At 42.8% G+C, this 17,570-nt stretch overlaps 1 long non-coding RNA gene across 1 annotated transcript; it reads right to left on the reverse strand.

The window, feature by feature from the left end:
* Positions 1 to 745: 745 nt before the first annotated feature.
* Positions 746 to 4,884, reverse strand: LOC120966378 (uncharacterized). The gene is made up of 2 exons (XR_005759932.3): positions 2,221 to 4,884; positions 746 to 1,226 (listed from the first exon to the last, which is right to left on the reverse strand). It is a non-coding gene; the product is annotated as an uncharacterized lncRNA (long non-coding RNA).
* Between the last annotated feature and the right edge of the window lie 12,686 nt (positions 4,885 to 17,570).

The raw sequence follows: 17,570 nt of genomic DNA on the forward strand, positions 1-17,570 counted from the left end.
ATGCCATGTCACCGCATGCATGCATGTGGAAATCTTTTCGGATTTTTTGTTTTTAAAATGTTTTATCTCTTAAATAAAAAATCTGATTGAAGATCCGTTTTCACCATTAAATCTCTCGCGACGAGATCTTCGAAACTAGATCTCATATCAATATATTTCGACGAATTGTTTTGGGTTAAAAGTTGTTGTGTCTATTGCACATGAATTGCCATGATGTTTACACTGAAGTTGTTATGATATGTTTCAGCTATTTTTTTCTACATTTAAAAATAAATTTTGACATATTATAAAACGGGAAATTAAGAAACTAGACTTGACATACACCATAAATTAAAATTGCCATGGTTCATAAAAAAAATATTTTCATGATCAAAGTACTGGAATTGCCATCATCGAAAAACTAAAATTGTTATGATCTACAAACTAAAATTGCCACATGGCAACTTTAGTTTAAGCACTATGGCAACTACAGTGTAAACATCATGGCAACTTTTGGGCAAAAAAAAATTTTGTCAGAACATATCAACATGGTCTAGTTTTGAAGATCTCGTCGAGACGGATTTAATGGTGAAAACTGATTTTTAATTCGATTTTTCAATTAGGAGATAAAACATTTTTAAGCCAAAAACCAAAAAGATTTATGTTGATGTCATCTGTTCATACGTGGCAAAATGAGTAGTGATGGAGGCGCGTGGGCGATGTGCAAACGCCCACACGTATGGGCGTTAGTTTTTCCGAAAAAAACCTTTTAATTCGGTTGGCATATTTCCAACAATTAAAAAAACTGATCAGGATACAATCTCCTTTTAATTACAGCAATCAGAGATACAATCTCAACAGAATCAAACTCTCACGGCCGTGTCCCAATCAAAAAAACTCTCACGGTCGGTAGTAGAGATACAATCTGTCTACAAATAGAACAAAACTCTCACGATCCAAACAACCTCTCTTTCCATCATGCACATGTGAATCAACTCGCCCCTTAAAATACCTTGACTTTGCAAACCACTCATTGTCCTGTTGACTTCAGATTACCCAGCATATCGTCTTCCTCGGGTGAACAACACTTCGACATTGGCTTCCTCCAGCGGCAACCATCTCTCAAGTGGCTCATTCTCCTCTTGAATCTCCTCGACTGTAATCGGCTCAGTCGAGCGATCAAACCACCTCTATCAACTGCACATATGTTACTCATGCCGATCAATCACACTCCGGGAATTGTTCAACTGCACATATGTTACTCATGTCGATTATGTTGAAACAGAAAAATCTATGATGTTATTCTAAATTAATTATTGCAAATCTATGGTGGCACGTTCATACTATTACTCATCTAGAGAAGGCTTATGCGATGGATGTTGATTCCAGTGTATTCACATTAAGATAATACACTCTAGAGGACTGTTCTTCAAAACCACTCTAGGAGACTAGAACTATGCTACAAGTTTAACTGAAACAAATGTGATCACTTGCTGCGATATAGAGAAATATATACGGTGCATCAGAAGGTTTTGAAATTTGATGAACCTCAAATTCTATGGTGGCTCCAGTTGAATATTTTAGCAAATATGGTGAATGAAGATCTTTAGCACAAACAAATCATAGTAACTGTCACTTCAAATTTGGTCAGGAAATTCAATGGTAAGAAATTTAATCTCCTTGTGTAAACGCAAATCCAAATTTACTAACCATTTAGTACTGGGACTATCACTATGCATAACAAATGCATATAAAGTCATCCTGGACATTGAAATTCTGAAGACACCAAATTAATGAGAGGTATGGTATAAAATAATGCAATTATATACTCACTAATGAAATGTAAGACATTTTTTGATGTAGTTGGCGACAAAAAACATCCTTCATTTTGTTACAGAGGGAGTATGTTTCTAAAGTTAAAAGTTTATGTGATCAAGTTGTAAACCTATTATAGGCATTGTGAAACAGATGTTATCCCAACAATGATGGGAGTCAACGGAAACACCAATGGAATGATTGAAGAGCAAATGTTCTACAACAGAAAAACATTGAACGGAACTATAAAACTATGATAGAGTGATGTTAAAAGAAAGGTATGCATGTAACCTTGATCATCATACCATACCTTCTCTATTGTATAGTATCTAATCTCATATCTTTTCTCTTGAACTGTATTAAGAATTTGTATGCACAACAAAAGCAACAATTGATGACATTATAATGGATAAAGGTTGGTGGTACCAGAAGTGGTGTCATGTGGTATTGTAGTGCTGCTTCTACACATAGATGGAACGTCGCACTCGAGGTTCCCCATCCACCTAATCCTTATAGAAGAGTCGGCCTATCACATCAAACATGGTTCACACTTGACATACCTACTAAAAAAGACGTTGCTAATACTATGGGACGAGTCTCCAATGGCAAACAAGATATATTTTGAGGCGCTAGACATGACTCTTAGGGATATATTAAGAAATTAAAAAGTGAATAACAGAGAGAGACCGTTCGGGGGCATGACAGGGGTTCTAGGAGGGGACTTCCGCCAGATCCTTCTTGTTATACCAAAGGGAAGAAGGCACAACATAGTCACTACATCCATTAAAAGGTCATATCTTTGGAGGGACATTAATATAATGAAACTAACAAAGAGCATGCGACTCAACTGCACAACACATCATGAATCAGAGAAACAAAGGGTATCAAAATTTGCATAGTGGATTCTGAATATTAGTGCTGGAAAAAATACAACGTCACAAGGTTGGGAGATGGTAAAAATACAAAGTGGCATACTACTCAAGAAAGGAAATGATAAAAATAATAATTGTGGAAAGCATATCCAAATTTGCAATAGTGGTAGTATCGCAAGCGGTATTTCTTAGAAGAGCAATATTATGTCCAAGGAACGAAACAGTTCGCGATATAAATGAGTATATAATGGATCAACTACAATGTGAAGACAAAACTTATTTAAACTGCAACCCAGTATGCAAAGCAACAACCATCAATACAGAGACGAAAATGCTATATCCAGCACAATTACTGAATAGATTATTGTTTCCCGTAATCCTAAATCACAAGCTCAAATTAAAAGTTGGAATACCTGTGATGCTCCTGCGTAATATCAACCAAAGTGATGGATTATGCAATTGTGCAAGGATGACAATTTCAACTTATAAAAAATTCATCAAAGCACAAATAATAACAGGAACACATGTAGGATATATGGTATATATATTCCAAGAATAGTCATGTCACCAACCGAATCTGCATGGCCGTTCGTTCTAGAAAGGAGACAATATCTATATCGGTTTGCTTTGCTATGACTATCAACAAAGGGGAGGGGCAATCTCTAAACAAGGTAGAACTACATCTATCTAAACAAGTTTTCACACATGGACAACTATATGTAGCCTTCTCAAGAGTCACAAAAAGGGATGGACTGCAAGTAATGGTAAATGATGAAGATAGCAATTAGGATGATGTGGTCAAGAACATACTCCCTCCGTTCCATATTGTCGTTGATTTAGTACAAATATTCTAAAGGTATGAACAAATAACACACTTTCAGCATGACACTTCTTTCACTAGCTGAGGAGACTAGCCTATTACGTAAGAATTGCATATATAGAAATTTAGTACATTGTAAACTATCCCGAAAAAGGCAAATTGACTTCACTATCTGCTTTTGCATGCTTATTATTTAGAGCAAACCAATAGTGGGAGCATCGGGACATTGTAGAATGCAATCAGACCTGTTTTCATATCAGTTACCATATCTTCATTTGTCTTTTAAAAATATTTAAACTATTGCTAATCACAAATGCTCTAATTTATTCTTAAGTTTGTTGAACAATAATATGGGTAGGGGGCCTAACACTACCAACACCAGTCCCAAGCCCGGAAAAAGTGGAGGGAGCATAAAAAAATTAAAACTACGCCTTAATATGTATTTGGCATTCAAGACTTACTATCATCATTTAGTGCCTTCACCTTAAGTCAATCCAAGTGAATTCCAAGAGCAGCCAGTAGATAAGATGATAAAATGGATATAAAATAGTATATAAATACACTCTAAACTCATAGTCAATTTAATAAAGTAAATAAATCAATAAAAAATTTATGTCAATCTTCCACAACATTAGCAAATTTTGCTACTTTTTTGGCAGCCAAGCAAATTCACTCAGACATGTACTTACATTTTTAAAATTTCACAAACTTATTAGTACCTAACTCATTCAACACTTATAGAGCACTTACAAACAAAAATCACAAGTTTCACTAAGTTTTAAAGGAAAATGAAGAAAAAATTTCCACTACAAGACATTTCCTAAATTACATTATAAATATGACCGAGTCGGGAAAAGGAAAAGGGGGACCTGCAGCTCAAAGTTTGAACTTCCAAGAATGTTGACGCAGTGGAGGATGACGACGACTTGCTGGGTAGCATCGAGCGGGAATAGCCACGATGCATCCGCCTCGCACTTGGGGAAGACTTGCTTCCATCCTCATAATCGAGCTGGATCCAAGATAGTAGCGAGAGACAGAATCCACGCCCAAATAAACTACACGGACACTGATAGGGACGGCACCGTGTAGATCGATGATCTCGCCTGCTCCCTTGCGCATCTGCTCCTTCGACCTAGGGAGACCGAGGAGTTGTACGAGGAGCTAAACCAGCTGCTGTAGATGGTCACCTGCGGCGTCATAAACGAGTCGAGCTGCTGTCGTGGCTGATGGTGAGGATGACCAAGCTCATCCGGTGGCAGCAATTTTGGAGTCAACGGGTGAAAGGAGAAAGGGGATCGGGACTGTGTGACAGTGCAAGTGGGAAAGAAGATGTGTGGACGCTAATGTGCATCTAGGAAATCATGTTTGGCTAAATCCAAAATAAGCATGCCGGCAGGAAAAAAGATAGTTTTGCAAAAAAAAAAATCCTACTAATAACCTATGATTACGTACAGTGTACATCCCCTATAAATATAAATATAAATGTGTATATATATATATATATTTATATATGTATATACATCGTATATATGTGCGTTTGCCTAAATATATTTTTTACCTTATGAATTATTTAAAACATATCCAACCAAACATGCAGTGCATTATCTTATAAAAAAATCACTAACCGATACCAAGATTTTATGCTTCGACCTAAACTTAATCCATATGCAATCTTTCCGGAAAACAAATTATAAATTCAGAATGAAAGAATTTACTATGACATGATGGGTGTTAGCAACATAAACTACCATCGGACAAACACCACAAACATGATCAACCGATCAAACGTTGCCTCCAAACAATTCAAAGCAAAAGTGCCCTCCCACTATTTTCCACGAAATGTGAAAGATGAATTTCTCTTATCTTGAAAGCGCTGATTCATACAAACCCATAAAGCTACCAAATATTTGATAATTGAATTTGGAGCAAGGCTTATCTACAAACCATGAACAGTAAAACTAAAAAAACCAAAAAGTTCAACAAAAATCTGAATTGTTTTTCATCCAAGATGCTCAAATGCATGATGTCCGCACAAAATTTCAGGGTGTTTGGACATTCGAGGAGCTCATGGCAAAAAAAATCCTCAAAAATCTCACGGGCACCACAAACTTTAGCATCTTGCACCATAAAAAAATAGTTTTCTTGAAGTTTTTGCTATTTAATACGATTTTACAGTACACGCCAGTAAACTTATTTTAACAAATAGCTTAATATTTAACAGTGAAGAATAGCAGCACATCCAAATATTAAATTATTAAAATCAACCATACCTAAGAAATTATATTTGTGGAAGAATTATATTTGTAAATGTCATCACAATTGGTTCAATTTTTTTTACAATTTAATAACACATGTTTTCATTATTAAAATTTTGAAAAGTCTAGCCCACGCATTGAGCGAGCCACTTTGCTAGTTAAATACAATTTCAATATAAATTTATATTACGTAAAAATCCAACGAAACATTGCGCGTACAACAATTAATGAAATAAAAAATTTCAAAATCCAAAAGTAATATTTTATAAACTAATTACGTGTTTGGTGTATTCTTTTATAGTTACTCCAGTTTTTGTTTCTTAAAGCCCATTTTCTTGTTAAGCCTAATGCATCCCTCCTAGGAAAGATTTGCAGCCCAGTGGGGCGGAGAATAACAAGTTGACCCGGATTGTGTACAACTATCGGCCCAGTTGCATTGCTGATGTTGGAAAAAAAGGCTTGTGTAGTATAGTACAACCTACATGGCTACTCAGCACACATTCAGCGACGCCGGAAAGGCCCAAACAAGGCTTCTATACAACGTTTTGAAGTCACTGAGCTCAATTAATAACTTAAGTTTAGTGTACAGTGGAACCTAATTAAAAGTTGTCACGAGCGAAGAAATAATTCAACGGGTCCCACTTGTGCGTGTGTGCGTGTGTGTGTGTGTGAGAGAGAGAGAGACCCATCGGTCGATGCTCGTAAATACATCTTTCAGCCATATACATTGATGATGCTCAGTAGAAACTTATATAGTTGACACAATCATGTAGAACATCATAGCACACTGAACTTGCATACAAAAATTTCACGCAGGTGGCACAATCAAGGTGGAAGCAGTGGATCGCCACGGGTAGGGCTATGTTCAAACCAACGAACTCGTACATAACGGTTCATCGTATTTATCAATGGCGGAGAAATATCTTGAATGTTGTGCAAAGAAAACAGACAGACAACACAATATATAACTTCTGCTAGAACATTAAGTTGACGTACATCCCTTTCTAAAAAAAGTTTAGGTAAAAGAATAGAACAGGTCACAATCAAATGTATTGGCACATCAGTGCTTCACACCCATAGCTCGGATTTAACCAGTATCTGACAAGATTCGGTTGTTACCTCAAATTAGAGCACATCCAGGCAGCCAGCCCTGCCTCTTCTCCCGAAGAAGATGTGGCCTCCGCCGCGCGATGGAGTAGGCCCTGTGCCATCCATCATTCCGAGCAACACGAGGAAAGTCTGACGTTGACTCCTGTAATGGACGTCGTCGACGGACCCGGGCACCAGCGGCGGTGGTAGGACTTCGATTGATGGATTGACCACTTCTTCAACATGCATGAACACTCGATACAGGTACATCCCTAATGTGGTCCGCGGCGGCCTTGGTGGCGACAAATAGTACAACCCCGGTTCCTGCACTGGTATCTCAACACCAATCACCTTCGGTATGGTGGACGACTTCTTCATCCATGCCATAACTGTCAGAGCCCAGCTGTCTGGAGGAACAAAACATACTTACGAGCTCACCTCCAAGGTCGTTGATAAGCTCATTCGTGGACTTGCTGTTCCAAGCACGTCGAGGCATGCCGTGGAAGGTAAGCTTTGTTAAAAACTCAAGCTCAGAGGGCACCGAGCCCCATCCTGGGTGCCACCGATCAAAGCTCACCAGCGCGCCATCGCAGAACAAACGTCGGGAAGATTCGAACACACGACTGCAGTCGAAAAGTTGTCCGGAACCTGACGAAGAAATCAGCCGGTGGCGGACAAACTTTGACGAGCAAGTCACTTATTTGGATGCCGTGCGCAATGCCAAGAGGTTTGACAAGGTCATCCGGCGAGATGGGAGGCCAGTCGCGGTTGATGGTTACCATCAGCACTTTGCCGGCAAACTGGTTGTCAAGAGCCGCCATGGCACTGTTGCGCGATAGCACACAACGCCCGAAGGCAGGACGGACCTCAGGATCTCCGGCTTGGAGATCCGCGTTGACCGGCGGCATGATAGTGTGCTTGAGTACAGGGAGTACAGGAGGGGGATTTGGGGGAACTGGAGTAGGAATCGAGATTCTAGAGGTGGGGGAGGGGCGGAGATTGGGGAAGAAAAGGTAGCATGAATTTCGAACACGCGCCAATATGCTCTCGGCGCGCAAGCGCACGAAAACACCGTTGGCGCCCACATGTCGGCCTAAGAGTCCCTATTCTTTTATTTAGAGCCCGGCCTTTTTTTGAGGATCTTTTGAGAGCCCGGCCTGAGAGTCATAATTGACATATTTGGCATTGCGTTACTAATCGGCCCATATTCAACGACACCTCACTGGCCCAAACAAGTGTACATCATCGAAAAGACACAGAGCTCAAATTATAACTTGAAAAAAGGAGATATACTCTGAACACTGGAGAATGGTGATGCCCTCATTTAGCCCACCAGCAGTTCGAGACAATAAACAGTTTGAAACAACGATATATACAACATTCAAACACTGACTAGTGACTACTACTGACATAAACATCAAGACATGATAGTTCATAAGAAGTCTTGCTACACCACCAAAATGCACCCATCTGCAGCGCTCAGACTCTCATGATCTAGACGAGAATGACATTCTAAATAGAGGCAACTATTACATAGTAAGAGTGACAGAGACGAGGATGACCAAATGACAGGGAATATGCATAACAAAAGAGAGAACTACCCATCCAGAACAAGCAGCAAAGACAATAAGTCATTCGAAGAGGGATGATCCAACACCATCATAATTTGCAACCCCGGTTCATCCACCAGTGATCTGTAGACACCAGTACTCCACCCTTTCGACGCAACATCCCAATTACCTATCAACCTGAAGGCTTGAACAACATCACTACCTGTCGGACTCGACACATCCAAGGATCAAAGTTAATCCAGATGCCTTTGTCATTCTCACCTTCTTTTGGCTACAGGCAGTATCGTTGACAATCAGGGGAGTTTGCTCCCGAACTCCTAGGGCTCGCCGTGTAGACACAGTTTTCCATAGCAAAAGGAGCCTCGCTGCCATCAAGGTCCTTGCCAACGGTGATCTCCAGGTTAATCGGATAATTGAGTCTGAGAAACAGAGAGTGTGAACCAAAGCTGTTTACCCGCCTCCAACTCAAAAATCCTGAAGGCACCAACAAGCTGGTATCCTACTCATAGACGTAACATCCACTGTCCGGATACTCACGTATTTCACGGTGCTTGCATACAGTGGGGTTTTTGCAATAAAACTTTTCTGGCTCATGTGTCTGAATGATCATCAGTCTTTTGCCATCGTCTGATCGATCAAGGAACCAGTTGTGCTTCCCTGTTTTTGGCAAAGGTGGTGTGATTACAAAGGGCAGTAACTGTAGGGACACTACATCATATCAAAAAGGACAGGCATTGTTAATGTAAGATCAGCATTGTTTAGAGTATGAGTAGGATAATGCAAGAAACAGCATTGATATGTCCCTGTTGGAACTGGGAGGAAAATACAGGGAAATGTATACTGGGTTCAAAAATATAGAAGTGCCATGCATGGTTATACTCATGTTATCTCACAATCGATTCTTCACAGGAAACTACCATGTCATGCAAGTTATGTAATCATGTTCTCTCCTCACAAACAAATTCTTCAAGGAAACTAACAGACCATGCATTGTTATATACTCATGTTCTGTGGGCAAAAATTTTGTGAGCATATTATTCTAGCCATTGATTGCTAAAGGGCGAACATAGGTATGTACACATGGTAAGCATTATAGGATTTCACTACTTCCAAATATAGAGTTCTCCATATGCACATTTACTTCCCTAATGTATGGTTAGATGAAACCAACAGTTTGATGCATGTTTCTACATCATGAAAATGAGGAAACTAACATGGCCATACACACTCATATTTAGTAGTATATAGATTACTATAAAATAAGGAGAATATTAATATCTTCCTAACCGTTTGATTATTCAGGGGTACAAATTGGCTGTAATGACATGGTCACAATCGCATGAATTAACTCATTCCAAATATAGCTGATTTACGGCGTCTCTAATACATTGCCATAGTTCTACTCAAATTCTGCTCAAACAGGGATATGTCAATCATCACAAAAAGTTCAAACAGTGTCATGGTGTCATCATTAACATCAGACGGAAACAACTTACTCGCGCCATCCCAGCAATACGTGGTGCCATCTGCTTTGTCGATCACGTAGATGATGCCATTGTGTTAAATAGCATCACAGAAGTGTGTATCAGCTTTGACGACGATCCACTACGAGCTGAGCTGTCTCCAGCTAAAGAAGGCACCGGCGGAAAGATAGGCGAGTCCCTTGTCGAACAAGACAATTAGCTTGAAGTCTGCGTAATCCGCATGTCGTGTGGGCACTTGGAAGATTACAATCTTCTGCAAAACAAGGTGTGTCCACCTGACGACGTAATCTAGATGACTTGGACCGCGACGGTAAAACTCTATATCATGCAACGGAGGAAGGATAATCTCATTGGAGGTCTGTAAGTTCACGAGCACCAACTTTTTCCCGTCTTCTCTGAGGACATCCATCCAGTGGGAGTTCATGCCAACCCAGTACATACCTGTAAGAAGTTTCGGGCGGTGGTGATCGGATCGTAGTCGAGGGAAATGATGTACGGCGACCCACTACATACCTGCAAATAAGTTTCGGCTAATGGAGGTCGGATTGAAGTCGAGGGGCATCATGTACGCCTCCGTATCATGGTGAGCAAATCTCGCAAGATAGCAGCAAGCAGGGTGTCTTGAAAAGCTTAGGCCTCGCTTCGACGAAGGCCGTGTGCATGCCCCTCGAGCATGCAGCCAGCCGCAGGGCGCTCAACATATCCATACACGAACAATAGAGGTCGAGGACGTCATTGGGGAGATTGCTCCAATCGCGGCTCATATGGATGCTGCGCGGTTCGCGTTCGGCCATGGTGGAGTTTGGAAGGTGGGGTTTTGGGGGGCTTGATTTACGGGGGAGAAGGCTCTCGGTGCTGGAGCGGCTAGCGAGGGAATAGTGGTACTGGGGGAGGCGAGGGAGGCGAGGGTACGCAGGGGCACAGTGAGATGATGAAGAGTGACCTCAGGATCTCCGGCGAGACGGAGATGGAGATGGAGTGGTGCTAGGGGAGAGGGAGACGAGGCTAGGCATGCTATACAGTGGCGGTGACAGTGACTGCACAGTGCACAAGGTGAGTTTGACTTTGGTAACCCGGACACGCAGCCTGGACTGGTGTCACCTCGGGCGCAGGGTCTTGTCACTTCACTGTGAGGACCGGATGAATAATAGTATTTTGATCATCAAGTGTAACACAGTTGTACTACTACTAGTAGTAGTAGGAGTAGTAGGAACATGAGTAGTACTCTCGTGCTAGCATGCCTCTGGGTTCACTTCATCCTCCACGTATCATCCATATTGCGAGCAGAACCAAATTCTCGTGCATGCGGAAGCCCGAAGAAGGACTTTTCTTTTTTGAGGATAACCGCATATTCCTTAACTAGAGAATGTTGTGTCTCCCATGCACGCGCCAATATCCATCCGAACCAGCTGCGGCATGTTTTTTTATCCGTTTGCATAGGTCCCACCTGTCAGGAGGGGTGCAGAAATAAAAAGGAATCATAAAATGTCTCGCCACGGTGATTCAAAAGAGTGACCTCAACTAGCCAGTGGCACATGTAGCGCTAGAAGGATGGGCACGTACAGGGACATGCCCCACTCCCCAGTCTACCCGCGTAGCCTTTTCGTTTAGTCTACCTGCCATCTAATCAACTGCCTACAGGCCACTTCTCCCATTTACTTCTCCATCGGGAACCAATTTTCCTCGGCTTCTTCACTACTCCTTCATCTTCATTTGCATCCAAACCACACTGCATTCACATTGTTTTAACCTCTTCACATCCTCCTAGAGTAATTCCGAAGCCCCTTTAAATAATCATCTTCTTCAGTTAGACTAGCCATCTAATCCTAATTCCCCAAACCATAGCCCTCTGGTCTAGCGGTTCCAAATGGCGAAAGAGATCGAGATGCAGGTTTTTAGCGTCCAACATGTCCTCGTCGAAGGCTCGTTGAGCATAGTTGCCACAGTCACCGACCACCCAAGGGTTGTTCGGAAGTGGATCAACAATGTATCCAACTCCCTCCAAAAGGTGGAGATGAAGGTCATCGGTCTCGACACAGAGTACACGGAGCGTGCCACTGGGAAGATCCAACGCGCCGCCATCCTTCAGCTGTGCCTCGAAGATGATGTTTTGGTGTACCACATCATACACGCGCCCTCCATACCAGGTGAGCGTCACGATTTCTTGCCTCGGGAGGACATATACTTCTGTAGGGCAGCCATCGCAGGGGACAAACAGAAGTTGGAGCCGTACAACCTTGATTTGAAAAGCATCGCTGACGTACAAACCAAAATAAAAATTCCTGTAGAAGATTGTGATAAACCGACACCATCCCTATTCGACGTAGCAAATTTTGTGCTCGGAACAAATCTTCAGAAGGGTGACGAGACGCTGCCATTAAGGTCGTATTGATGGCAGAATTATCCCTTGACGTACAAGCGGATAAAATATGCTGCCCTCGATGCTCGTGTGAGTTTCGAGATAGCTGCAAGGTCGAGAGAGCTTGTTGCGAAGCCGTCTCCCACAGAAAATGAGAACAAGAAGAAGAAGAAGAGGAGGAAGAAGAAGATGTTGCACCAGCAGCAGGGCATTATGGATGGATGAACTATTTCCTCTCTTGTAAAAAAATATTCCCTCTCTGTGTATATTGATATAGATGGACTATTTCGATGGTGTGCATGTCTTTGGAACAAGTAGTAGCGTGGGTCCGCTTGACTATAAGGAACTATTTATCCGCCTAGCTTTCTCTACTACTCCTTCCAGTGATCGGTATGCAATGCATGTGTCCGTAGACATGACAGCTTGTCCATGGAAGTTCAACTACAGCGACCATCACGTTTCATCCACTGCCACTCGCGATTCCCACGACGCCGCTCCAACCCACGGCACCACGTCCCCCGACGTGCGCCTCACCCCTCTCGGCCGCACCGCCCCTCTGCCTTTGTGTGCATGACATGTGGGCCAACTGAAATGCGGCGAGCATCAGGTTTCTACCATAGCCACACAAGATTCCCACGACGCCGCTCTAACCCATGACACCACACGTCCCCCGACCCGTGGCTCACCCCTCTCGGCCCCACTGCCCCTCTGCCTTCGGGAGCATTACATGTGGACCAGCCACCTATCGGGTCCACATGTTATTGACTCAAAGGCAGGTGTCGTAAGGCACTGAAGATTAGACCCGAGGGCCCCGAGAGGTAAATGTAACTCCTGCGCCAGGCCTTGTGGTGCTACCGCTGCACGAACTCGTGGCAAACTCGAGATTTGTTTCTTTACTATACATGCACGCAACGATTTAATGGACATTGTAATCTCAACATGTGATGGGGAGCTCTAAATTTTAAATTGAAACTTATAAAACGAAAAAAATCAAAACAAATAAACTAGGAGAGAGGGAGTATACCGTAGGATGTGTCCCATATGAAACATGTCCCCTGGTTTGTCACCGCAAAGATACGTTAGAAAGGACCACAGCGTCTTCGTACTCGTACGGCAACAAATCGACCGCAGACAACATCATCCACCTTTGACCGCCATGTGCAAGGTTCATGCTATCTTCTTCAATCTCACCGTGGTTCCATCCTAACAATACAGGCGGTGGACCATTGCATGGCTGATCCCAATGTTGGACAAATGTTATACGAGAACGGTGTCACCGTTGTAAATGTTGTGCAAATTGATGTTGGTACCCTCCCGCACATATGCAAGCCAATCTCCACTCGCACCAAGCCTAACATGTGAAACAGTGGGCAGGGGGAGAATTAGGAAATGGACACAGAAGTAGTCTTTAGAATGCATTTACTACGTGATCAAACTCATCTTACCTACTCATCGGACAAAATCCGAGTGCCCCTCAACGTCGGCATCTCAAGGGGCGTCAACTTGCAACTACAGCCACGCCGCACTGGAGAGCCCCCAAGGAAACATCCTCGTGCGTTGCACGGAACATCAAGATGCATTTGTATGAGTAGTTTATCTTGTGAGAGAAAAGGATGAACGAGGGAAGGCCTTATTTGCAAATGTGGAGAGGGGTGTAGGTTTATTTTTGCAAAATTGCCACAGTTTTCTTCCTATCCATCGGATATAAATCGGACAGCCTATATTGCAGGGTGGCAGGCACACCATCAGCACCAACTCTGTTTTTTATAAGAGTAGAGACTAGCAAGATGCCCGTGCATTGCACGGAACATAAAGATCTTGTGGGAGAAAAGGATGAACGAGGGAAGGCCTTATCTGCAAATGCGGAGAGGAGTGCAGGTAAATTGTCATAGTTTCCTTCCTATCCGTCAGCTATAGATCGGGCGGCCTATATTGCAGGATGGCAGGTACACCATCATCACCAACTCTGTTTTTTATCTATACCCCTATATAGTGTGCGAATAATTTTGAAAGATGGTCGTTGGATGAAGCCAATCCGACGGTGCAGAGATGGCAAATCCGAGCACTACCGACCGTTGGATATCATCTACATTTAACCAGATTCTGCCACATGTAGAATACTCCATGGTTGAACTAAAGCATAATGCACAAATCTCAAAACACAAGCACTTCTCCTTTGTTCTAGAATCTTCCGTATCATAATTGCCCAATTTTTTCCTAGATGAATTGCCATTATTTGTTTTTACTTTATGCTTTACAACGCACAATTCCATGAATCTTAAAATAGATTAACTTTTTTTATAAAAGCTAATTGATTTTGGATGAGATGAACTATAAAAATTAAATGAACATCTACATCATGCATATATGACTCAAAGCTTACATGCTATAGTGTGGTGTTTATTCATAATTTGGTTGCCAAATCTCATGCGTGCAATGCACGTGTACCTTACTAGTAAGAGTGGGCAGAGATAGAGATAGAGACTACTACTACCAATGTGCTGGCCCGTGCGTTGCAATGGATCCAAAGTAGTAGAATAATACTTGTTCACGGGCTTGAAATATAAACACTCTAGTTTTGATATACATATATCAGTAAAAGTAAATCATGCTTCACTCAAAATATATTCCTCGGGCTGTTTTGATGGTTTGAAGATAACAGGTTTAAAAAAATGGAGCTATTTTTTTACATTTTGTAGCGTGGCACGGCATCCGGTGCACCTAAGCGTCTGGAAAAAAATGAGTTTGGGTCGATGGCACACCCTGCGGAAAGATGCCCGTGTGGGCTTCTTCTATAACTAGCAAGATGCCCATGCATTGCAGGGAACATCAAGATGCATTTTTTTTACAGAAGACCTGTTTGTGATTAACCCTTGCAGGAGTAATCCGATGTGTAAAAACTAATGATATCTCAAGAATTTTATCAGAAAAATGGTATCTTTGGAACAAGTTTTCTCTACTACTGCTCCTTGCAGTGAGCGATATGCAATGAATGTGTCAGCAGACATGACAACTTGTCCATGGAAGTTAAACCACGATGACCATCACGTTTCTTGTTTATACCACTTCCACCCCCACACGCGATTCCCACGACGCCACTCCAACCCACGGCACGACGTCCCCCGACTTGCGCCTCATCCCTCTAGGCCCCATCGCTCCTTTGCCTTTGTGTGCATGACATGCGGGTCAGCTGAACTGCGGTGACCATCAACTTTCTACCACAGCCACACCCGATTGGACGCGGTTTGCCTGCTCCGCTCCTGTGCTCCAATCCGTACTCCCGCACCATCAAGTTTTCATCCAACAGCTGTGACACATTTCGTCCCGGGCATCAATCCTCAGCTGGAGTACTTCTGTACTACAGGTAGTACCCGCTGGTGTGGCCATCTACGCCTTGTAATGCCTCGACGCCGAGCTGTAGCACCCTCGCCACGGCCACGCCACCACCAGTCGGTTCATCTCGAACGAGTGAGTCACGAACCACGCCACCACCATGAGAATGATATGTGGGTCAGCCACATTTAAGGTCTGCATGTCATTGACTCATTGGCCGGTGCACTAAGCCACTGAAGCTCGGTCCCGTGGGCCCCGAGATGGAAATGTAACTCCTGCGGCAGGCCTTGTGGTGCCCCCGCAGTACGAGCTCGTGCCAAACCCGGATGAGATTTGGTAACCAACTAGTATGGTACACGTGCATTGCACGCATGAGATTTGGTAACCAAATCTCTACTCTCTATATCTGTATATTTGTAAAAATACGGTCAGTGGACTTCATAATACGCTCATTGCAGTTAACATATACATTTTCCAGTGTTTATACGGTCACTAGCACACCCTAGCTGAGTATGTGTGTGCATGCACGTGTAGGTTGAGCACTTGAGCGTGACCGTGTGTGTTCCGTAGTGTGCTCGGACATGCATGCATTAGGGCGTCGCGCGCGTTTTTGCGTCCATGTGTATGTGTGACTGTTGCATGCATGCACGAGGTTGTAGTCCCTCACATTCACATGTTCGTAAGTCAATGCTTTGTCAAAATGTTGCATGCAAGGTTTAATCATTCGTTGTTCACGCATGCATTCCCGATATTAATACATTGGTAAAGAAAATTTATTGAGGAAAACAAGCTCATGAATTGAGTACAAAGGGGACCAATAAGCCAGGACGGAGGGAGTACTAGTAGTGAACCAGAAGGAGGGAGTAAGTACTAGTAGTACGTAACAACGTGCAGTAACAAAATTCCTCTATGTGCGTCCTGTTTACGTGTCTCTACTCTTATGAAAAACAGAGTTGGTGATGATGGTGTGTGCCATCCTGCAATATAGGCCGTCTGATTTATATCTGACGGATAGGAAGAAAACTATGACAATTTTGCAAAAAGATACCCACACCCCTCTCCACATTTACAAATATAAGGCCTTCCCTTGTTCATCCTTTTCTCCCACAACATAAACTACTCATACAATTGCATCTTGATTTTCCGTGCAACGCATGGGCATTTTGCTAGTTATGAATAAATAACACTCTATCAACGAGCCCCGTCAGACACCAAATTTCTTGGCTTCCATGCTATAGCAAGATCTTCCCCTCGTTTTTGTTTTCCAACCCGGCGGCGGGCGGAGTGCGGTTTGCCAATAGTTGGCTTGCTCAACGGTGGTCCCACATGAAAGTGAAAATGTTAGGCAACACGCCTTCCCTAGCTATGTGGCGTGCCGGACGGGCCGTGGAGTACTCCTGATTCCCGGGCGTGTGGGGGTGCGACGCGAACGCGGCAGGCCTTTTCCTCTTACTGGCAATGTGCCCGTGCGTAGCGACGGATCCAAAGTAGTAGAATAGTAGTACTTGTTCACAAACTTGAAAGAAATCACTCTTGTTCTGATATACTCCTAATATATTACTTTTCACTCAAAATATATTTCTCAGGCTGTTTTGATGAGTTGAAGGAGGGATGTGGTTGCTATCAAGATAATAAGGGGTTTTCTGCAAATTGGAGCAAAGAAGTGGGCTATTGTTGCAATAATGCCACAACTTAGCTCACAGCCATAGATGCATATCTAATGGTCAGAAACGACGGATGGCAGACAAATCACCATCACCAACTGAGTCATTTATAGGAGTAGTAGGAGTAGAGAAAAATGTATAAATTGTAACATTTGGTTTTGCTCCTTGGCACGATCGATAGATAGAAATAACGATTGGAAACGCTAGGGCGGGGCTATTTCCTCCAGATAAGCAGGGTACGTAGTAGCTTGGTTGGCGCATCGTCGGTTTAGTCACATGCGGTCCGACATGTTCTAGTGTTTCTAGCAAGATGCCCGTGCGTTCCACGA

The sequence above is a fragment of the Aegilops tauschii genome, chromosome 6, assembly GCF_002575655.3.
Source record: "Aegilops tauschii subsp. strangulata cultivar AL8/78 chromosome 6, Aet v6.0, whole genome shotgun sequence".
NCBI lineage: Eukaryota > Viridiplantae > Streptophyta > Magnoliopsida > Poales > Poaceae > Aegilops > Aegilops tauschii.